Raw genomic sequence first — 25712 nt, 5'->3', positions numbered from 1 at the left:
CGCGATGTGAAATCGAAAGTACATTAGCGAAAATAGGTGACATAACGATATACACACTATAAATAACTCAAGTAGATTGATCATTTTATATATAAAATATATACAATTCACTACGCAGGCACAATCTGCATTCCTGGCTTTACCACGTGACGATGATGATCAATCTACTTGCGTTATTTATAGTTAAGCGGTAGTTACCTGGTACCTGTACCCAGTACAATTTATTGTCGAATATACTGAAAATATGCAAACTAAACAACTTTTTTCAAGAAATGTAAAATACCAGTCGTGATATTTTAATCAATATAAACTAATAATTGTAAAAAAAAATACGGTATTTTAGAACTTTTCTTTTTTCGTCAATCGCGGTTGACGGTTCCTTTTAGGTAAATGTGCGTATTACATACATCAGTTTAATTCCCTTTGCTAAACCATACCAAGATAATTGATATAAGGCATGAACACAATATAACAGCAGATAATCATTATATGAACGCTAATTATGTGTCGAATATATTTTTTAATGGAATCGTTGATAATATCAAATGTTCATCCAACTTACAATCAAATCGATTTCTAATCGATTGTGCTTGATTGGATTCATAGCCTCATCCATTGCCAGGACACGAACATAAACTGCAATAGGTGCTAAACACATGTACATGGGATTTCTCTTTAATACACGTATTGTGTTCTTATATCTGACGATTTCTTCGGCGTTCAATAAAAACAACGGCAATTGGTTTTGTTTTGCACACCTCCCATTTGAATGTACATTGCAATAATTATAATTTGTATGTGTTCTATTTATTTTTAAAGATATTTATATTTGAATCGTGTCATATATTATTCTTAAAGATAAGACACGTACAAAAGGTTTTTTTTGCAATAATTTCACAATTCTTGTTTAATTAGTGTACCTGGTTCTCTTGGATTGTACAAAGGCTTGTCTGTCTGTACGATCACATAACCCGACTCGTAACTAAGGATGATATCCCTTGTCTGTTTACCATATGGACCATCACAGATCAAACGGACGGAAGAAGGCTTGTCAGAGAACAAATCATGTTCTGTAACTTTGATCGAAACCTCTAATGGATGTTCTACCGGAAAGCAACAGTGACAATGATACTTGATTTAACATTATTGCGGTTTACAACTTCAGCTATTATTACAGAGAATTGAAATACTGACTTATTAAAGCAGCAGCTGTCGGATACATAATACTACTACTACTTCTACTACTACTACTACTACTACTACTGCTACTACTATTACTACTTCTACTACAACAACCAATACTGCTACTACTACATCTGCGAAAACAACTCAACAAGTAAAAATAACAATAAGATCAATAAGAAGAAGTAGAAGAAGTATCAGAAGAAGATGAACGTGATACAATTTAGTATTAGTAAAAATCAGAAAAACACTACCTGCGTCAGGTACGATCACTGTGCTCTTGCTGAACGCCATATCCAGATACTCCAACCATACCTGTTTGAACATGTATTCCTCTAATGTTGAAACGTATTTCATATAATATATATGTTAACATAGATAATAATTGAACGGAAATCACTGCGGATTACACTTGGAATGCAAAATGTACCACAAGCCTATTTTACAGACTTTATGGAAAGTCACAATAATGACACAACTCAACTAACTTTTTCCCTGTTTTCTACATGATGGAGAACTGCCCCCGTGTGAATCCGGATGGTATTTTATTATTTCTAGTGCATAGTGGGCAGTGCATAATTAGAACGATTGCCTTGAAGTCGATATTTTCAAATTGACGATGTTTACATTTGTGTCGTATGTCTTAAATAGTGTGCACAGAAAAGACATAATGGAACGAGACCTATATGTCGGATGGACATTCATTTGTTCAAGTTTTATAAAGTATTCAAAAGCAATATTTAAACGATATGTTAAAATGTATTGATTTATATAGCCTTAAAATTGATCTGAAGTTAATCCAAACAAATATATTTTAATCCGTTAATTAGTTGCTGTAAAAAGCACACAGCGGACGGTTTTCGATATCGCAATTGTGCAAAATAAATTCAATTCATGTCAACAACGCTATGCTTCTACTTATTTCAAAACATACACTCCGACATACCGATATTTGCTGACGTCGTACATCCCCCAAAACGCCAACGACGAGTGTTTCTTCATTTTCGAATCTTATTACATTTGGGGCTAGTACATAGTGGTATCTCCTGTAAAAAACATGAACTAGTTATTTTATGATCAACGTTTGGATACTTACAAAATATTTAAACTAAGCGAAGCCTAACACAAATAGCTTAATGTTCATGTTTTCGTGCAAAGAAAAAAAACGAATGTGTGTCCTATACACACCTTTTGTAAGTGTTATCTCATTATTTTTAATTTCAAATTTGGAAATATACGGAATACAATACAGCAGACATTTCATCTGGAACAACCACAATATTGTGCTAGAGGACCTCGTTTGTTATCTTTACCAGAGGTTGTGTTAATACTGATCTTATCAAGGGAGTTTATTTCGGTGTCTATTTTTTCTAACAAAACAGTGATAACATCTTTTTATATCTCAAAACATATCGATGGTGGTTTGTTTTCCCCGCTTCAGGGATAAATATATAAGAGAATATTTTTATCTACACGTAACCGGGCACATAATTGTTAATGTCATTGTACCTCGATTTTTCAACGATTTTAACGTGCCATCATTTCATATCTTATTATTAATAAAACCAAACCTTAGGTCTGATATAGATCTTAACAAGACGACCCTGAAGATAACTGTCCTCTCAAGAAACTGAAGCTCAGTGAAAAATAATTCAAGATTCCTGTATGTGGACTACTTGTGAAAAAAGGCTTATTTTCATATATCTTTCTATACATAAGTATTAAATCTTTCACAACACTACACTAGATAATTGGTAGAGCGCTGGACTACAAAGCCGAAGATACGGGTTTGATTTCTTGCCCTGTTATTAAACTTGTGTGATTGGTCATGACATTTTTTGCTCGACTCCACACTTCTTATGCAAGTAGGCCAGTTTTCAGCAATTGCCATTCGTATGTGCACTGAGTACTGGTCAACTGAATAAGAACATTGTATGTTTGTGAATTTACCGCCGTGATAAAAAGATACATTTGAAAATGTTGTACAATTAACTAAATGTACAAGCAATCCACGCATGTTTGGTCTAGTTTGACACCAGAGGCATCATGTGAACGCTTTTTGTTAAGAACATCTTGGTAATGCTACATACCGACTATGAAAACCATAGGCTATGCGGTTTCAGAACAGAAGATGTTTAAAGATGTTAACTAGTTTATTGAATGTAAAACTGGTGACCTCAAGAGGAGCCCAGTTTTTACCTCAGGTGTATAATTTTAAAATACTTTGTAGAATATATATACAGATGATTTGTCATACCATGACGTAATTCGTGGACTTTGCGGTGGCGAAAAAGAAGATGTTTAGGTTTTGTATACATGGGTTAATCTAAAATTAGATAAAATTGGTCATAGCAACATTTGAACAATCATTGAAGGGGACTTCAAGATGGGCTTTAAACAAGGTATGACAGGCATGGACTTTTGGGTTTCAGATAACAATATGTCTAAAGATTTTCCCCATATAAGTATAGATAATACTGGGGACTCCCAGGTTGAAGCTAGTTGTTTGCAGAATAGAAATCAAAGCGCCATAGGCGCTTAAGGCCTGGGGCTAGATTTAGTGTGCTTGGGAAGAAGTTTAGTTCTTAAAAAGAGATAGTTCGACTATGTATATAGATTTATACTTAGTTAAACTATTTTTTTTAAGAAGACGTTTTGTCGGAAGTTTTTTATTGATTTAGTATGTGTATGCATTATTATAAACAGGTTTATAAAAATCAAGGCTGACGCTGCATTTTTCAAAAAGTCACAATGGATAGTCGATCATTAAATCATGGACATCCTACATAGGCGGTGAAGATATGTGGCTGGAAACGAGATTATGACCCATCTGGGTCTGTCACTTTTTGTATGTCATAAATGCTGAATGCCCGCTTTGGATGAAATGACGTCGTTATTCAACCAGTATCGGTACATGTTATGCTGATCAGTTTGTGTTGATAATATCTCCATTGATCGCGTATCTGGATGAACATAATTAATTTCGAAGTACGGAATTAATTGTAGTAATATTAATCCGTAAATACTCATGGTTGCCATGGGAACAAAAAAATGTTCTTTTTTCATTTTTATTACTATTTTAAAGAATTTAAGCCAAAAAAAGCACAGAAAATCAACAAAATATGTTCTGGACGGATATGGAACATAATTAACATGTTTATTATATACATACATATATGCACATTTTTGGAAAAAGGTGTGTATTCAGAAATTGAACATTTTGTACAGCTATGAACTTAAAACTTAAACGAATAACTCCTCAAGCTACAATTTTTGTTGTGTGTCTGTACTGCCAGACATTATTTAGTTTATTTAGCAATTCAGTTTTGTTACATGATTGATAAAAATAAGTAGAAAAAATACATTAAGTTAACAGTTGCTATGGTAACAGTAATTTGTGGATTGCATATACATGCTGTTTGTGATTTACAATGTATTTGAAGTTAAAATATTATTAGTCTTCGCATAAGTGTCAAACCAAATTCACTAGTGCATTTCATATGTAGAGATTAAAAAACATGATTTTCAACTAAAACAAAATTAAAGCAATAAGCACTACATATTTAATGGCACACGTCACTAATTAACTCACTATAGATTGAACTTTAAGCACCAAAATATTCATTTACATGTAAAAATGAATCAAATACAAGCATAACATGAACACATACGTTAACATCACATATCTTGATGTTTAAATGAACTACAACAGTATTAGTGATATTATTTTAAGACCACAATATTAGCAGGCATACAATACAATGTATTTCTTATCGTGTAAAGAATAATTTATAGTTAGTTCACAATGAATGAGTTGTTTATCATTGATCAAATAAATGTGTCCACACGACACGGATGCCCCCAACTGTAACTTTGTCACTACATAAAAGCATAAGTGTGTAAATGTTTGTGATATATACATCGCCTTTATTTTATTTAACTATTAGTCTGCTACATAACAGGTGTTCAATATTTAAATTTTGTTTGTTACATATGTCATCTGCTGCAGTTTGTAGATGTTTTTTTTCCTGCCAATTCTTTGCATGCATGTTCGAACTTGGCCTAGAGACCATCTAGATAAAATCTGTGAACAAGTTTGGTTAAGATCAGATGAAAACTACTTGAATCAGAGAGCGGACACCAAGCTGAATGTTTAAAACGCACTAAGTGACCCAGTGAACTAGTTTTTTGCCCGGCATGCCCCATGTTCACACTTGGCGTAGACATTATGTAGATACAACTTCTGACAAAGTTTGGAAAAGATCGGATGAAAACTACTTGAATTAGAGAGCGGACACAATGCTGAATGTTTGAAACGCACTAAGTGACCCTATGACATAGTTTTTGGCCCGGCATGACCCATGTTCATCTTGACCTAGACATTATCCGGATGTAACTTCTGACCAAGTTTGAAGATCGGATTAGAACTACTTGATTTAGAGAGTGAAAACGAAAAGTGTTACGGAGGACAGACAGACTGACAGACGGACAGTGCGAAAACAATATGCCGCCCGTTGGGGGCATGCAATATATTTTCATGTATCTGACATGGTGTGCAGAAACAACAGAAATGTAAAAACATATTCCCTTCTCATACTTAATATATAACCTATGGATGACAGACTGATTGGAAAAACAACACAAGATACACATTGTTGATATTTTGTACTCAAATTTATGCACATCAATAAAAAAAGTATAGTATTTATTTTTTGAAGAAAAATCACCTGTTAAATCTGGATTAAAAAATCTTATCTGTTAAAATATGAAAATCACAACACAATATGAACATAATATATTGTCCATATTATCATCCACAAAGCGTCCAAACTGTCAGTAAACTTGGTAAGCTCAGGCTGCATCAGGATTTGCCAAATTCACTTGTAAAGATCTGCAATAAATAAAATAAAAATGACTGATTAGAAACCTTAAACAAACACATAAAAAATACATATCACAAGTAGGTACCATAGGCTTTTCAACAATTTATTGAAATTGAAAACCATGTCATGTTTTAGTTTTTCCTTAATGCTTGTTTAACTTACTCTATGTGAAAATAACACAAGAAATATTATTAAAATTATATAATCAAGACGAAAAAAAGATTATTGCTTGGTACATAATACAATCTGAACCCTCAAGATATGCATAGTGAATAGTATATTGTCAATGTTTAATATTAAAAAATAGTATTTATACTTAACACCATAAAGGTAAACCATCTGTGTTTGGAGAATAAAGCGCACCCCAGTTAACATTTTCACGGATTTCTTTTAAAATATTTCACTATTTTAAATGGGATAAAGTCGAGAGCCGGCTGATTCGTGAGAGTTTTCTATAGAAATCATGATTTTTTTTTAAACAAATCAGTATTTTTTCATTAATGTGCAATGACGCGTTTGAACGGTTAGGAAAATGTCGGATCAGTGTTGGGACTTCTTATTACAAACGCGCGATTGCACTTTACTGAAAAGTTCTTATTTGTTAAAAAATCATAATATCTATAGAAATCTCTCACAATTGAGCGAGCTCTCGACTTTATCCCATTACAAATGGTGAAATAATTTAAAACGACATCCTTTAAAATGTTATCTGGGTCGCGCCTTATTCTCCCAACACAGATCTTAAAGTCACATGGTAAACATGAAGGTGCAGTGTAAACAATGTAAGGTGTAAATCATATTAAACCTGCAATTTAGCAGCACATCATTTAGTGTTCGCACTCCACTTTTGCCCAATCTGTTTTTCATGAGGTGGATTTGGCACATCCATCTTTTAGCACTATATCATACAAGTTTATCATTGAAACTACCAGGTAGTAGGTTCCGCCCCTGAATAAATAAAATATAGCAAAAAAAATATGTATGATTGTGTTATAGTTGAAAATAATATATGACAATGAAAACAAAGGTCTGCTTTAGTATTGAATCTCAATACAATCTTTACGATATTCCGATAGTCCAGAAACATATTTACTGAGAACATTTAATCAGTTTTCTTAAGCTGCAACCTCTTGGTCATGTCTAAAATTCATTGAAAATATAAAGTTTCAAAGCATTACCACATATTTGTGTAGTTGGTCGTGCTTTATGAGAAAGATATTTTTTCTTTCTACTTTCTTTATTTGCTGTTATGAATCTTAGATCATCATTGCTTTCATGTTAAACTTGATCATGAACACTACACTTAATATTGACATCAAAAACTATACATTTTGACAAAAATAGAAACATTTAAATATGTACCAATAAACATAATCAAATATATATTGTAATTAAACACATTCCTGACATATGCATTAATGCTATCATTTCGCATGGAATTCAATTGTCATCGCTAACCTGTCATTGTGAGATTGCACAAAGATTTGCATTATAAATTTAATATTAGTTTTTAATACAACCTTGCTCAGTTCACAGTGTGTTAAATGTAATACAATAATTTAAGTACGTAAAATGAAAGTAGAATACGTCTAAGGGAATATATGCCCGTAAATTGTTCAACGAAATGTTAATATTGTCATAATAGAAAAGTTCAACAATAAATGATAAATTGAGAAGTGTTTAAGATTTTGACAACTACCTTGACAAACAGACACACAAACAGCGTCTAAAATCGTCGTTATGTCCGCCAAAACGGCTCATACAAACATCATGATTGGTGTAATAGATTCATTAAGCATGTAATTCCATCCTTTAAGACCTACTTTGATTTTTTTAATGAGAAAAACAAATGAAAAACTTATTTTAATTAACCTTTGACAAAAACCAGGAAGTTTATCCGAAAATTGTCACTGTCGACTGTGCCCTACTGTATTCATTGTTAGTAAAGCTGAGGATAATTTAAGCCATGCAAAAATCAAGAGAAAATACGGAAAATTGAAGTTCCACTGACTTATTTTTATTGGTTTAGATTATAGTTCTAGGTTAATGGCAAACACGTTGTTATTGTTTTGACAAAGTCTGCGAAACGGTAGTTAGAGACCGTCAAGTGAGCAACTTATTCTCGCATGAATATGTAAACAATAAAAACTATGTCGTAGCCAATGCTTAACAGTTTTGATTCAATAATATTTTTTTACATGTATTAAAGTTCAAAGTAAAACTATTATTAATGGCAAACAAGTTGCTCTTGTTTTGACAAACTCCGCGAAACGGTAATTAGAGACCGTACAGTGAGGAACTTATTCTCGCATGAATATGTAAACAATAAAGACTATGTCGTAGCCAATGCTTAACAATTTTGATTCAATAATATTTTTTTACACTTTGTATGACACTGTCATGTTATATAGTGATGTTCTGTATTTACAAGCCGGGTTATTGAGATCTGCAAAGAACTACTATTTTTGCGCACGCACTTATTATAAGTGGTAAATCGGAGTTTCACAAATTTGGTTTTGGCAACCAGCCAAGTCAGCTTGTCTCAGAAATCGGTATCAGTACTATGGCCTAGGGGCTTTGCACCAGGCCAAAAAACTGTGTAGAGTACCTCAAGATCATGCTTCATAAATCTGATTTAAGCCGTTTGCTTTGAGATTAAATACAGGACGATTAGTGTAGGCTGTTCCTATATAAAGTTTTGTTTGTTAAAGGGTAAGACATTGTGGCGTGGCAAGGTTTGAACCCAATGGCATGATTTAAAAAACATGGTAGAAGACTCACATTCAATGAAACATCACACATACCAAACATCTGGGTCTAACATTTGCATAGATGATTTTATAAATTTCACTCTATATACGGAGGTTTTCACTATGTCGGGGCCAATTTCAAAGCCAATAGGCATGATTTGAACAACTTTTGTAAACGACCACCGAACAACGTTTAATTCCAGATACTAAACTCTTAGCTTTCGTGTTTTTAAACTAAATCACTATACACATTAAAAGAAAACAACTACCTCCATACGATACCAAATTCCAAATACACCTTATCTGGTCTTTGCGAATTCGGAGCAGAAAGTGTTTAGTTTAATAACAAAGAAAACAAGTAACCACCAGGATGAGCAAGGTTAGTAGAGCATTAAGCATGCGCAATCGCTAAAAGGCTGGGCTCATATATTGAAATTACATCGTGCGTTCAGTTACAATGAACGTTCGCAAAGGACACTTTGTTTCTTATTTAGCCCCGTTGAACTCCAAGACCGCCGTGTACGTTTAAAGATGGCGGCGCAAATAGAATTGAGATTTAATGACAGAGACCTTGCGAAATAACGTTTACCTTTGAACATATTGAATTCAGAATCGATAACAACAATGTTGAACAATTATACTCTATGTGTTAAGTACATACATGTGTTTTTGTTTGGCTGCATCACCATTCTTGTCGTCTTTTAATTCTTAAGTTTTATTAACCAGCTACTACCGAGTGCGTTCGCTATCGATCGCTAAACGACTATTCAGTTCGCGATTGTTCGCGAACTGTTCCACGTGGTTGCCTAACTTAAACGTGGCCAGGTTTAGAGCAGTGCACAGCCAGTGACCGTGCGATTAAGTTTAAAGAAATTACGTCCCACTCAATATATTATCGAATGTGAAAAAAAAGAGTTAAAAATAATCAGATACGATTTATAGCACTTAAAAGTGTTATCCTAACTATTCATGTTCCAAAACGTTTATTGTAATTTATTCGTATTTGAAGTAATACACCACTACGTAGAAACAAAATAAATTGGACTATTTTGCTTTAAAGTTAATTAAAAACGGAAAAAACAATGTTATTTTTATTTTATTTTTCAGTCTCTTTAATGTTTTCAATTCATGAAAATCTATGAAACAATCTGTCAATTAATGACGAATAATTCAACCCATCTACAGGCAATTACTTGCCCCAAGTTACCTAAGTGTTTAATATCAAAATACATATCACATAATATAAGTTGTATAATTTAAAATTAAAATAGTTTAATGTTGATGGTTTTGGCAAAAGCAAACATAGTTTTCAGTTTTCAATACACAAGTAAGATATAATGTAATTGTATTAAGTAACATTGTAGTCATTTATCAAATAACGCCCCAATCTATTTTCAAAACCATAACTAGTTTTTATTTCATGATATAGACATGTAAGATACAGTTCAATTGTATGCGCTGATAAAATGCTTTCAAGAACGTAACTGCACTTTACATTATTTTAAATCTTATGAATGTTTGTTTAATGTTTTCAATTGATTTGGAAACGTAACAGTACTAAGACAAATAGCAGACCTACACAAGTGCATATATCCGAAACGTATCTGCTCCAAGCGTGCGCACACACACCGCCTGTAGTCTACTAATAGGTATTATACATAGTATATATGGTTTTAACGAGAAACATTCACATTTGTTTTTTTGGTATCTATACTTATTTTTGACATGAAAACATTGCACTATTCGTATATTAGATAACAAAAATCTTTCCGAACAACATGCTGGCATGAATGACAACATATCATTTTATTTTAATCCAAATGTGCATTTCCTGTCACTTGTGGAGTTCATCAATTCATGCGCAAGGGTACATACATATTAAAGTAGTTTGCACTTATATTATTTGTTATTAATGCTGTTCACGATAAATCAAAAAGTACAAAGATTTAAAAATGATGCTAATAATTGTATTTTTAAGATATAAATAGATTTATTGAACACATAGAATGCAGTCATTAATGTTGATATTAAATCAAATCGAATTCGTGTGAATTTTATTCCAGCGTATCTTCCGATAACTAGGTAATACAATTAGTTTGTTCTATTATTAAACACTTTATTCAAAATAAGTGCATTGCAAACAACGGTCGTATATAATGTGATGGACGTTTAATAGAATAGGAAAAACTGTCTAGAGTATCTCAAGATAATGCTTCATAAATCACATGTAAGCCGTTTGCTTTGATATTTTATACAGGTAGATTAGTGTAGGCCTTTCCTATATAAGGCTTTGTTAAAGTGAAGGACCCTTTGACGTGGCAATTTTTGAACCCGAGGACATGATTTGAAAAAAAAAATGTAGAAGACTCACATTCAATGGAATATCACAAATACCAAACATCTGGGCCTTAATTTTTTAGAGAGGATTTTATACATTTCATTTATATACGGAGGTATTCCTCATGTCGGGGCCAATTTTCCCATGTCGGGGCCAATTTTGAAGCCAATAGGCATGGTTTGAACAACTTTTGTAGTGGACCGCCGTACAACGTTCAATTCCAGATACCAAACTCTTAGCTTTCCGGTTTTATAGAGTACAAACAAAATCACTATGTGCATTAAAAGAAAACACCTCCATACGATATATAATGCCAAATACAACACATCTAGTTTTTTTCGATTTCTTAGAAGAAATTGTTAAGTCTTATAATCAAGAAAACAAGTGACCAACAGGACGTGGATGGTTAGTAGAGTATTGAGCATACGTAACCGCTAAAATGCTGGGCTAATGTATTTGAATTATATCGTGCGTTCAGTTTCAGCAAACGTTCGCATAGGACACTTTGTTTCGTATTTAGCTCTGTTGAGCTACAAGACCGCCGTGAACTTTTATAGATGGCGGTCCAATTAGATTTCAAATTAAATGACAGAGACCTTGCGAAATAACGTTTACCTTTGAAAACATTGAAGTGATTATCTATAACAACAATGTTTAACAATTATACTGTATGTGTTAAGTACATAAACGTGTTTTTTTAGCTGCAACACCATTCTTGTCGTCTTTTAATTCTTAAGTTGTGTTCACCAGCTACTGCCGAGTGCGTTCGCTATCGATCGCAAAACGACTATTCAGTTCGTGATTGTTCGCGAAATGTTCCACGTGGTTGCCTTTCGTAAACGTGGCCTGGTTAAGAGCAGCGCACAGCCAGTGTCCATGCGATTGAGTTTAAAGAAAGTACCTCCCACTCAATACATTATCGAATACGAAAAAAGGAGTTAAACAATAACCAGATAAAAATTATTGCATTAAAAGTGTTATCCTAATTATTCATGTTCCAATACGTTTATTGTAATTTATTCGTATTTGAAGTAATACACCACTACGTAGAAACAAAATAAAATGGACAATTTTGCTTTAAAGTTAATTAACAATGGAAAAAAAAAATTGTTATTTTATTTCATTTTTCAGTGTCCTTAATGTTTTCAATTCATGAAAATTTATGAAACAATCTGTCAAATAATGACGAATAATTCAACCCATCTACAGGCAATTACTTCCCCCAAGTTACCTAAGTATTCAATATCAAAATACATATCACATAATATAAGTTGTATAATTTAAAATTAAAATAGTTTAATGTTGATGGTTTTGGCAAAAGCAAACATAGTTTTCAGTTTTCAATACACAAGTAAGATATAATGTAATTGTATTAAGTAACATTTTATTATTTTTCTAATAACGCCCCAATCTATTTTCAAAACCATAACTAGTTTTTATTTCATGATATAGACATGTAAGATACAGTTCAATTGTATGCGCGGATAAAATGCTTTCAAGTACGTAACTGCACTTTACATAATTTAAAGCTAATGAATGTTTGTTTAATGTTTTCAATTCATAGTGGTAACGTAACAGTACTAAAACAAATAGCAGACCTACACAAGTGTATATATCCGAAACGTATCTGCTCCAAGCGCGCGCACGCACACCGCCTGTAGTCTACTACTAGGTATTATACATAGTATATATGGTTTTAACGAGAAACATTCACATTTGTATTTTGGTATCTATACTTATTTTTGACATGAAAACATTGCACTATTCGTATATTAGATTACAAAAATCATTGCGAACAACATGCTGGCATGAATGACAACATATCATTTGATTTCAATTCAAATGTGCATTTCCTGTCACTTGTGGAGTTCATCAATTCATGCGCAAGGGTACATACATGTTAAAGTAGTTTGCACTTATATTATTTGTTATTAATGCTGTTCACCATTAATCAAAAAGTACAAAGATTAAAAAATGATGCTAATAATTGTATTTTTTAGGTATAAATAGATTTATTAAACATATTGAATGCAGTCATTAATGTTGATATTAAATCAAATCGAATTCGTGTGAATTTTAATCCAGCGTATCTTCTGATAATTAGGCTATACAATTAGTTTGTTCTATTAGTAAACACTTTATTTAAAATAAGTACATTGCAAACAACGGTCGTATATAATGTGATGGACGTTTAAATGTAACAAGCATCTCCACCACTTCGGGTTATACATAATAAGCTGTATTGTTTATTTACTTTTGAATGTCTTTATTTTCAAGTTTATGTCTATGAGATCAAAACTATATTAATGACGTGTTAATTCCAAAGTACTTGCTTTGAAACATAACGTCAAATCGCAGTTCAACAAAGAAATTATATTCAAAGCTCAAAATGGATCCGAATAGTCGTGACGTCAGCTTAAATATACAATATTTACTGTGTTTGTATTTCAACGAACATAAAATGTAAACAAAACAATGATGATGACGATAATGATGATGATAAGGAGAAGGAGGATAATGATAATGATGATGAGGAGGAGGAGGAGGAGAAGGACGTGGAGGAGAGCGACGACGATGATGATGATGATGATTTACAATTTATGTCAAAAGCGTACTTTGTTGGACTCTGATTTGCCAAAGCATATAAACGTACCCTCTGCTTTTAACTCGGATTACATCCGTTTCTCTCGTTAACAATATTGGTGTCAGACACGCGGCCATATGATACTTATATAATATAACTCACAAGTCCAATGAATATTTGTATGCGTTCAACGCAATGCATTACTATGTTATAAATAAAACATAAACAATAATGTTGCATTTTCGTTTTTGTCCACGCTAAACAAACACGAATTTCACGTGAAGTAAACTTGTAAATATATGTTATATGCAGGACTAAAAGCGAAATAACCTTATACATACCCATGTCCTCCCACAATTTGGATCGCGATCAGAAGCAAGAAGATCATGTCCAAGATAAGTCCACTTTCATTTCAAATTATATCCAAAAGTCTATATGCAGATTCACCAACGAGCACGTAAAATAACTGTGTTGCAAAACGGTTATACGAACTGAATCAGTATCGTTTTCGGAATTCTTAATTCGCCAGACGGAAGCATGTTTGATAAACACATGCGATTCATTACGGGCCATTTACACTCTAACGCAACACATGGCTTCATATCAACTGTTATCTTACAAAGGTTGTATCTTACGTTAAGAGCTGTTTGAAAGAAGCAATGTGCATGCCTACATTTTCCGCATGTGTGCGTAATAAAGTGATTCTATGTTGAATTTGATCATTTTAAAATCAAATACATGCAACTCACGAATATTGTATCAAGACGTACACAGTTTATTACCTAAAACAACACATAAAATCGCTACATAAAATTATATTAAAAATGCTCTCAGTCTATTTTCATTTTGTTTCTAATATAGGTTCTTTAAATCAATGCACCCTGATGCGCGTATATTCTTTTTAAAAAAAAAGGTCTGACACTCTGTATAAATTTAACAACACCTCTCTCTTGTCGAAATGTCCTTTAAGAGAGTGTAGCTATTTACTTTAATATTCAGTACAATATACAAGTATAACATACATATTAATTTTCTGTGAACTCCGTCCAGCCGCACAAACACCGTATAATTCGTATTAGTAACACTTGATCATGGTTTTATAAAACCAATTACCAGCTGTATCATAAAAGAAAACATGCCCAAAAACAAACGAACGATGTCAAATTAAGATCTAAATCAACAGTAGTTTTTGCACACAGCCCGGGTACAAATGTTCCGATGACGAAAAGAACTTCACCCTGTTATATTTTTAATCAAGTCATAATAACAGTTTAAATAAATTGAATACTGATACAAAATAGGAATATTAAGAGACACAAAGCTCAAAGCGTAAACAGAATAGAAGTAAGCACAGTAGTAAGTCAACGTTTTGTTGTTCTTAACAGTTACTAAAATAGGGACAATATTATTTAATATAGATATTAAAAAATATAGTACACAATATAATTACTATTTATAAGGGAATCAGTATATGTCTACAGGGTACCAGTTTAGGTAATAAGCATTCTTACAGTTAATGTCAAAGTACAAATGGGAACAGATTTTCAATTATTAACTTTATTCACAAAGGAAAGTAGTTTTTATGCAAATTATTATTTTTACGATAAGATATTACATACATGCATGATATACACAGAGCAGTTCATGTATATGTACTGCATGGATGTTCAATTAATAAATATACAGTTGTTAAACAAATGTTTTCATATATTTTACAAACAGTTTTATATTTAAAAACATTATACACAGAAAATACCTTGCAAATACAATTTTAATACTATAAAGAATTTTAGATATTAGCATGCATATGCCTATAATATTGTATAAACATGTTTTCTTCTTTATGTCTGGTTTCTAGTTTCTTTACGTAAGTTGGTAGTATAGACCCTTATGTTATATTGTGAACATTGTACATTTCTTCTAAAAGTTCAATATCTTTACTTATGATGTTAATCAAGCATTTTTTCAATCAGAAAGTTACTTTTGTTCCGAAATGTAAATCAAATGCTTCTTAGGAAATCCATCATTTACTTTCTATAAGAAAAAATCTTACAAAACGAATACCTATTTTATGAATACTTTTTAGATAAATGTGAATATTTGAAAAACAGGATTAAAAAATAAAGTAATAGCCATAATATCATCAGAATGTCTTATTGGCAGCAGTTTAATATACACCATATGGTTTTGCAAGATAGGGAAACATCTTATACTTTTGGTCTCTTTGATTGAATTTGAAAACGCCTCTAAGTTGCCAACGTCTTTCTATTTTACTGTAGAACGAATGAGGAGCCCTGTTTGGTTTATTTTCCGTTATATATTCTGTATGACTTTATCGGTAAAAAATTGGTCTGAATTAGTTGCAGATTTGTGTTTTTTATCAATTTATTTTACATGATGATAATGAGATTTTTCCACTAATTTTTAATCAGTTATATTTTACAGAATATTTATTATAAAAAATAATTCATTTAAAGTGAATGGTGTAATTTCATGTGCACTTTTCGATGTTCTTAATCATCAAAACTTATTAGTAGGTCAATAATGAAATTATTTGTTTTGTAAGATATATTAATAGTAGATCTTCTTATTAAGAATCAAAAAGTTTTAGAGATAAGGACAGTGCAAAGTCTAGCCTGTTGGTATGTTGTAACCGTCTCTGTGTATATTATGGGTATCATAAGATATCTAGATATTTATATATCTTAAAGTATCATTGATATTGTCCCCACTTATAATATATAGATTGCAATACTTTTCTTCATGTTTTCTTTATTATTAAGGGATGTATAATAATTGATAGTCCAGGTTAAAATTTAATACAGTCACAATTAAAATAACATATAAACATATGAACACATTTCTGTGTCAGAATGATAATGAGGTGGAATAAAAATGGAGCTGGGTGTGGCTACTTGTAATGTATCTCTTAATTTTTCACTTGATTTGTTGGTAATGTTCAATATAAAGACGTGAAACTCCAGCTGCTGGAAGCCACAAAACCGAAGTGGTAGATAAACCTTTTTTCTAAGCAGAACATATTTTTTTTAGGAAAATAATATAGTAAAATGAACATGCATATAAGCACAATATATATCATATTAGTGGTGCCAATGTCGATTTGTTAGTGTCACTTTTCACAATAACATTTACAAACTGGTAAATGACACAGGTGTTTGGCGTGTGGCTATGATATTAAATAGTAAATCATCATTTTCAATAAAAAATAATCAAATTACAACGAAAAATCTACTTCTCTGAAAAACAATTCACTATCAGATATGTATTTAACCAGGCATTGAACTCAAAATCACCCGAAAACAGGGTGCATCGTTTTAAACAGCCATACTTTCATAAATTGTGCAGCGATTTCCATGAACTCGGTTTAATTCAACGCACAAATATATATATAAGAACAAAAATAAATTCAAATCCTTTAGTACAATACTAAAATAATAACACAGTTTATACTTGTTATTGATGCTTTATTAATTCACGCAATTATCATAATAACCTTGATGCATCTTTAATTGAATTATAAACATGTAACGTAACTGTATTTACAGCAATAATATAAGGATTTAGGCTTACTCATAAAAGTAATAAGCCCTGATTTCTAAAGAACTTGTATAAAAGTAGGGAAAACTACTGTGATTGTAATATAGATAACATGATTGAAATTGCTTATCAAATAGAGAAAACTCAGATCAAAGCAAACATCTATTATTAACATTGATATTGATTTATCATTGATAAAAACATATTATAAGATATATACTTTGAACACCAGTTTAACACATGTATGTTTCTATTACATCATTTAGTATTTGTTTACACAGATGGCTGAGAAATTAAATATTATCAAATAAAAAGATTGGGAAAATCAACCAATTTTTTTAATGTTCATCAATGTCATATTTGATATGAAATGTATATTTAACTAAAAATCTTTTTATTTAACTTATTTAGTACTTCACTAATTTACCACATCTCAATTTGTAAGCAACATTATATTATATAATGCTGAAATACTAACATTCTGATGAAAACATTTTTATTTGAATAAAAAAAGGTTGACCATCATTAATAATAATAAATATAATTTACAAATTCAGGTTTATATTAAATAATGATGCTAAATGATAAATATTAATGATTATAAAGTCTAGTTGTATTCATAAATATAATTAAACATAAATGCTAATTTAAGAAAACTTGTCGTAGTCTTGAACAACATAATGGCATCTGAAAATAAATACACCCAATTATAACATGCACATTAATTTATAATATTATTAATTATCAACCTTTTCATTAAATCGATTATAAAAGTTAAATACATGACCTTTCAAAGATATTTTTACTAGACCTACATTCGGCAATGATAGTCTGTATTTCATAGATATTACATCACCTGTGTTCGCCGTTTTTCGATTCTCTTCTCCAAACTGAACAATTGTGTAGTGCTTACTTAAAGTTGAACTTTAGGTTTGGATGGTTTTGTAAAACATTTATTTCCAAAATAGGACAATAACGTTTCAAAATAAGCTAAGAAAAATACATCGTTTGGATAAAAGGTCAAAATGCTAAATACATGAGTGTTGATAGTGTTGTTTATATCTAAATATCGGTAGAAAGTTTTCGCACTAGTTCCACGCGCGTCGTATACAGCTTTATAACTATAGACTGATAACGTTTTGGTTAGTAAAGTAGTAACAAACCAAGATGGTGACCATTATACACGAGAGCTATCTAACGGAGGTTCCGGAGATAGTCGATGTACAATCAAACAATTCGCTTAAATTACCTTTAAATACATAATTGTACACCAGGAAGTGTAGACTACAAACTATTTCATCTGTAGCGTACTACCTTACCACATACAATAATGAATATATCATACAATAAGCACACGAGACAGAACACGTACTAATGTTTGGTAGTAACTACGGTCTCTTCAACAGTCCCGTCCTTTTCACAGTGTTGGTCAGCGTTTTATACTCTGCTGCTACTGAGATGATGATGTCTAAGTTCCTTTTGAGCTTAACCTTTTTAATTTCGGTAAGTATGCATAGCTTGGTTCTTACGAAATAATTCATTGGTGAACACATTATACGAAAATGAATTCAGCGGCAAAAAGAACGTGACGACACTTTACGCACATGCCTTAAAGCCCCTTTTCACAGAGCAAGGCCCATATTTATAAAGTGAAAACAATACAATCTAATAACTTCAGAGTTTTCCCCGAGCAACGTGTTGAATTGTTCTCCTAAAACCAAGTCACTAATGGCAGCAGGTATATCTTATTATTTACATATAAACAGCATCATCAATTTAGTAAGGATCCAAGCAATTATCAAAAACAGTTGAGCGTTGAAACAATAGTACACGACTTGCAACGATGAGTGTGCTCATCAAAAACAGCAATTAATCCAAATTCCATTTTAATTGTCCTTCGAAAGAACCGTTTTTTATGTAAATATTTTAAAGGTCTGTATAATAATTATTATGTACACATTAAATTGATTTTAGTACCAAACTTTACTTGAAAACCATTGAGTGTAAGTAGGAGTGTAAGTAGGAGATGGTGAAATGGTATAATTGTATTATTTGAATTAGTGTTATGCAATTACGTTATTATTATTATATTTTATAGTTGAGATACCGTCTGCTTTGATGTGTATTATGTTATAAAACAATACGTTTAAAATTAGCTGAGTTAAAGAAATAGGATTGTTGTTGCCATCATAGTGTTGCTTATTTAACTCGTTTATAAGACATCGAAGCGTAACTGTTCTGAATACCAAATGTAAAAGGGCATACAAATATGCCTTCAAATAACCATCCTCATACATATGTAAGATCAACAAATAATGCATCTTAAAAATTGTTTGCAGTGAACACGAGATTTTCAGACACCTGCATCCGAATTACTTTTTATGGTTATTCATTAAAATCATCATAATTTGAGCATTATAAGTTATCTTAACAAATCATTGATATCACCAAGTTATCTATACCAAATAAAACGTCGAATTGATCCACTCTTTGGTAATATTAAGACGTTATTGGCGTCGCTCTGGAGGGCGGCGACTAGTATGTAATGCTTTTTTTCGCTTATGGGAGGAGAAGTTATTTTACGGATCAATGTATATATTTTTGTTTTAAGAATATCTTGCATAGTGGTGATTTATAGTGTAAAATATAGTAAATAACTGCAATTGTACCTATTACATTTATTACAACATTTATTGCCATTTATGCAAAGCTAATTGTTTTAATTAATTACTGATCCACAACTGATCACAGGGGAAAGATCACAGGAACTGGGCAAATACGCGAAACTTTCTGGTTTTGTATAAAAAAATGATGTTTTGTATTAAAGCAAAACATAATCAAATTTTTTTGTGGTTTTTCTTATTTGCTTATTTAGTGGAGAATCATTGTAGTACGATATTTGACGACCTATCGCGCAAGCAAGTTTATTGGAAGGCGTAGTGGTACAAAAACGTACAATGTATTAGTTTATTAATAGACATATAATAACGATCGCTATACACAACTTCACCAAATAGCAGTACATAGGTGAATGTCAGCCGGAATAGCTCAGTTGGGAGAGCTTTAGACTTACGCAACAGTCATCTAAAGACCCCTGGTTCAATCCCAGGTTCTGGCATGAACGGAACAGTTCGACTGCTGACAATTGTTTCAGTCAGGTTAATAAAAATAATAAAGCTTTATTTTATGCAGACATTTTAAAATCCATTTTACTACAATTTGGCATTTTTATTATAATAATGGATGCAACGTGGTTAAAATGTCTTACATCACTTAAATATCTTATAAAAATACACGTGTTTTTATATTAACAAATAAATGCAAACAACACATCTTTTATCCATGTATTTTTATGGTTGTCTATCATAGGCCTATCCCTACCACATATAGAGCGCGAAGCGCGACACGTATTGTTGATTGTAACAATGAGTTGCGATAAAGGAAGCAGCCGCTTATCAAGGAGGAGCTGTGTCCCAGCAACCCGTTTCCCTTGAGTCAATCACTTCTCGGAGTTTTTTTTTAAGAACCACATATAGAGCGCGAAGCGCGACACGTATTGTTATCCAGGTGGTATGGGCCCTTTAGCATTATCCGACCATTACGTCCATAGTTATCTTCCTTAGAAGTTGAGAAATTTTGAAATCCTCGAAGTCCAAAATTTTCATCCGTTTGTTCTCAAACTTTAATAGGGTTTTTTTATCAATGAGGACCCAACCCAAACTCTATATGAGCAATATCGGACCATAAGTCCAGAAATATGTCTCTTTGAATTTAAAAATAAAAGTTTAAAAAAATGCTTCGTTAGGTGATTATGTCAACATGTTTCATCAGATTCTTTCCAAACTTACAGTGTCTTCATATCGATGAGCATGTTTACCTCATTTAAAATGAAAAACATCGGGACAATATTTCCAGAATTTTTTTCTATTAAATTTGACAAAATAAACAATTTTCACTTGTTAAAAAGATTTCACAACTGTCTTCTGAATCTTTCCAAACTTGTTAAGTGTTTTTATATCAGTATTACTCGAACCCTATTGAAAATCATGAATATTTGAGCAATAAATCTATAATGATATTTTACTGAATTTCAAAGTATTGTGAAATGCAGCTTCTTCATACAATTAACAGTTTCATTCATTTTTTTTCAAACTTTTACAGTGTCTTCATATCAATGAGTACTCAACCCCTATCGTAAATGAGCAACGTAAGAATAAGCTCAGAATCATCTCCCCTTGAAGTTGAGAAAAATATGAATTTACGCTAGCAAGATAAAGCAGAATTGTTAAAACCTACACAATTCTTTTCCATTAATAAAAGCTGCACACAGATACCAGTAAAAAAAAAGAAACCAATGTAAATAAAACGAAATTTGAAATATTTGGGGGTTACAACACACAATCATAGATAATGGTTATTTGGGGGTTATAACACAACATCATAGATAATGGTTATTTGGGGGTTATAACACAAAATCATAGATAATGGTTATACCAGTATCTTTTTCTATTTTGTTTAAAATAATCGGCCAATATATTAATATTTACAGTAGAAAAAAAATCGTTCCATGCAACTTCATTGAGTGCCTTTTACACTGAAATTCTTGACGCCCTTTGATGCTTTGCATCAATACTTATCTTGTATAAACTACAAACAATTTTTAACGTACCGCTGTTATTGAAAATCAAATCACACCATAGTAAAATTAAGGTGCACACATTTCACTTATTTAATGGTAACATTCAAAATTATGTGTTCTGTTATGTGTATATGTATGGACATTCTTTTGATGGGCTTCATTAGTCTTTATCAATACTATCATGTCCACAATTCACTTTTGAATTTATATCAGTTTACTTTGTCCATATTTGCTGCTGCGGCGCTACTGTCAATTTTACTTTATGTTCTAAAAAGTCTACGTTTTGACATCACAACGATGTTACTATTCGGCCTAAAGATACCCATGACAATTTTAGCAAACACTTTACAAATACAATACCAATATATGTATTGGTTGTTTTTTAAACGAGCTCATATCCTTTCGAGCAAACCATGACAATGACATTCTAATTTACAGGTTCATACTTTGCAAAAATACAAAACTATAGTCTTATAGATAAACGATAATGATCAGGGTAAATACAACAAATACGCAAGGAGAAAAATATGTGTTTGACTGCCATAACAGAAATGTAATTTGCAAATACTCGCTCGAGTGTATGGATTTTTCGGCCAAACAAAAGTGTTCACATTGGATCGTTCTTACAGACGAGTATTGTTATGAAGATGGCGAATTATGTAGTGGTACTTGTGTAAGTTCGAGACCCATATGCTCGAGTTACGCTCTTTGCACATATAAGTTAACTTATCATCTAAAACACCGCGTAATGAATGTTTAAAACGATGTTAACTTATCAGTGGTTTTGCATCGCAGTCTCATTACTATAGACGATATTGACCTTAGCGCTGCATTTGACACCATAGACATTCCTTCAGCTCTTCAGCTGATGCAAGATGACTTCGGTATTACCAACACTGCACTCAGGTGGATTGAATCCTACCTCACGGACAGAACCATGAAGGTCAAGATTGGCAATGCTTCGTCATACACCATGCCACTACGCTGTGGCGTCCCACAGGGCTCTTGCGCCGGCCCGGTTATCTTTAGAATGTATATCGCTGGGCTAAACAGGGTTGTTAAAAACTATTCAGCTGACCTTTACGGTTATGCTGATGACCATAAAGTTGCCTTTAAAATAAAAGTTAGAAATCAACAAAGTGAATCTAACATCATTAAACAACTGAATGACTGTCTTGAAAATAACTGGATGACTAGATACAAGCTCAAAATGAACAATGCAAAAACTGAAAATATAGCTTATGGGACAAAAAACAATTAGAAAAGCTAAACATTACTAGTGTGATAGTTGATGGTTGTGAGGTGAAGTGTGTTGACAATGTTCGCGACCTTGGGTTGCATATGTCAAGTACCTTAAATTTTGATCTGCATATTCGTAAGAAATGCCTAGTCTCATATTGCCAGTTAAGAAATTTGCGGTGTATCCGGAAACATTTGACACAAAAATCCACTGAAATTCTTGTTCATGGTCTAATTCATTCCCATCTTGACTTTTGTAATGGACTCTTTGCTGACATTTCCGGCATATCAGCTGAACAAATTACAAAGAATTCAAAACAATGCTGCCAGGTTGGTAACCTGCGCATCGTATGAAGAACGTAGTTCCGACTTGCTAAAACGATTATATTGGCTGCGAGTGCAGGCTAGAATAATGTTCAAGGTGCTTGTCATTGTTTTCCGGGTCGTTAAGGGCACTGCGCCAATTTACCTCCGATCGATGTTTACACATGCACAAGACAGCAACCGCTTGCGATCATCAGTAGGCATCAAGTTCCGTGTGCCATGGCATAGAACAAAGATCGCCGACAGGTCACTTGCAGTGGTAGGACCATAATGGTGGAATGTGCTTCCCGGACATTTGAAATCGGCTGACTCGGAAACAACATTTAAGAGCAAGCTCAAAACCTACCTATTTGAGCGTTTCCATAACACTTAGATGCATTCATGTAACCTGCAAGCTCACTAGAGGATATCTCAATCTGTGTATATAGGACGCAATATTATAGTTTTTGCGCTATACAAGTGCATTTGTTTTTGTATATTATTTGGTTTCAGTATATCTTTGATGATAATTTTAAGAATAGCATACACTTTCGCTTGTGTGTCATTAGGTTGTTCACTCATTCTGTCTCGCCGGTGTTAAAACAAATCCTCGATTCCATGTGCTTGTGTTCACTTCGTAATATTTCGTAAATTATTTCGCAAAATAAAGTGTACCCATAACAAAATCAGTGTTACTTATAATAGCCAAAACTTCAACGATAGATGTGGTCTGGTAACATTGTATCTTGTTAAATCTATGTTACCAGACCACATATAGAGTTTAAATTTTGGCTTTTGGTTTAAGGAACACTGATTTTTTATGGGTTAACTTTATGTTATGAAATAGTTTACGAAATATTCGTTGATTTTGAGTGTTAATGAGGCTTTAAATAATGTCTTGTACCAAGTTTCTGACTACAACGAGCATGGTGTCCATTACTTATTAGGTAACGAGTGACCGACTTGATTTGCTTTGATTTTATAAAGATTTTCTTTCAATTAGTTCTTAAAAACGTCCACCTCTCGGTCACTAAAGGTTCGCTTATTTCTTTTGTGACAGGGTCAATGGCTATATAGGGCAATGTTCGTCTGACAAATTGCGCGAAAACGATGTCATTTACAGGATTGTGTTGTTGGTAATTTTACAGTGGTAAGTAAACAAAGTTCAATGGTTAGGTTATAACGAAGTAACCATTGTTTATACAAAAAAAAACTTTATGGTGGTAACATATCCATGTAAATAACTGCGGTAATCAAGTAACTACAGCTAATATTAACCACTCTTTATACAAATTGACTCTCATATTTGAATGTTTTTCAGAAAAGAATGTGTACATATTGCATAACTCTGAATCGAGAGAAAATTGACGATTGGTCCCTCTCCTTATACCCTACCGTTTGCCAGTTATCACCTCGTTCATTGGTGGCAACTGTTATCTAAGCAATGGTTTATAATGGAAACCAAAACTGCGACTTTGGACATGTACTTTTTTGGAAGTGTCTTTTCATAAAAATATAATATTCGAATATTAATATTAAAATATTAAATATTAAAACTTTAAAATTAACAACAGCATCTTATTAGATACACAATATCAAACACAAATAAAACAGGAAATATTAAATACAGTTCAAAATAATAAAGATGCAAACCCAAACACCTTATGGGAAGTAATTAAAGGAAATAAACGTAATACAACCATTAGATACACATCATTTAAACAAAAAGAAACACACAAACTTGAAACTGAAACCATCAAAACCATTGAAACACTTGAAAAACAATTGCATCAAACAAACACGAATGATACCACCGACATTGAAAATGAAATAACATTAAAAAAACAAATATTAGATGGAATCTATCATACACATCTCAATGGAATAATACTAAGAGCGCGTGCACAGCATGTTGAACACAATGAAAAAAATACAAAATATTTCGCAAACATTGAAAAACGTAGAAGTGAACAAAAAACTGTACACAAATTAGTAGTCAATGGCAAAGATATAACAAACAGAACTCAAATACTAGAAGAACAACGCTTATTTTTCGAAACCCTCTATAAACGAAAAAATGTTGAAAATAACACCCTTTTTAAAAATACATATCAAACTTTAAACCAGAAGGAAAAACAATTGTGCGACGGATTGCTTAATGAATATGAATGTGAATTAGCCCTAAAAGAAATGCAAAATAACAAAAGCCCAGGATCTGATGGCATCACAATCGAAT

The 25712-nt window shown here is 32.3% G+C and overlaps 1 long non-coding RNA gene and 1 other non-coding gene across 2 annotated transcripts; one reads left to right on the top strand and one right to left on the bottom strand.

Moving 5' to 3' along the window:
* Positions 1-1415: 1415 nt before the first annotated feature.
* Positions 1416-14226, bottom strand: LOC127864835 (uncharacterized). The gene is made up of 3 exons (XR_008042307.1): positions 14079-14226; positions 2129-2228; positions 1416-1497 (listed from the first exon to the last, which is right to left on the bottom strand). It is a non-coding gene; the product is annotated as an uncharacterized LOC127864835 (long non-coding RNA).
* A 6106-nt stretch (positions 14227-20332) lies between these two features.
* Trnav-uac (transfer RNA valine (anticodon UAC)) lies at positions 20333-20413 on the top strand. Its single transcript is given in 2 exon segments — positions 20333-20369; positions 20378-20413. It is a non-coding gene; the product is annotated as a tRNA-Val (tRNA).
* The last annotated feature ends 5299 nt before the right edge of the window (positions 20414-25712 follow it).

Source organism: Dreissena polymorpha, chromosome 1 (assembly GCF_020536995.1).
Source record: "Dreissena polymorpha isolate Duluth1 chromosome 1, UMN_Dpol_1.0, whole genome shotgun sequence".
In the NCBI taxonomy this organism is placed as follows: Eukaryota; Metazoa; Mollusca; class Bivalvia; order Myida; family Dreissenidae; genus Dreissena; species Dreissena polymorpha.
The sequence above is the reverse complement of the archived record's forward strand: the minus strand, read 5'-3'. Positions and strand labels throughout refer to the sequence as shown.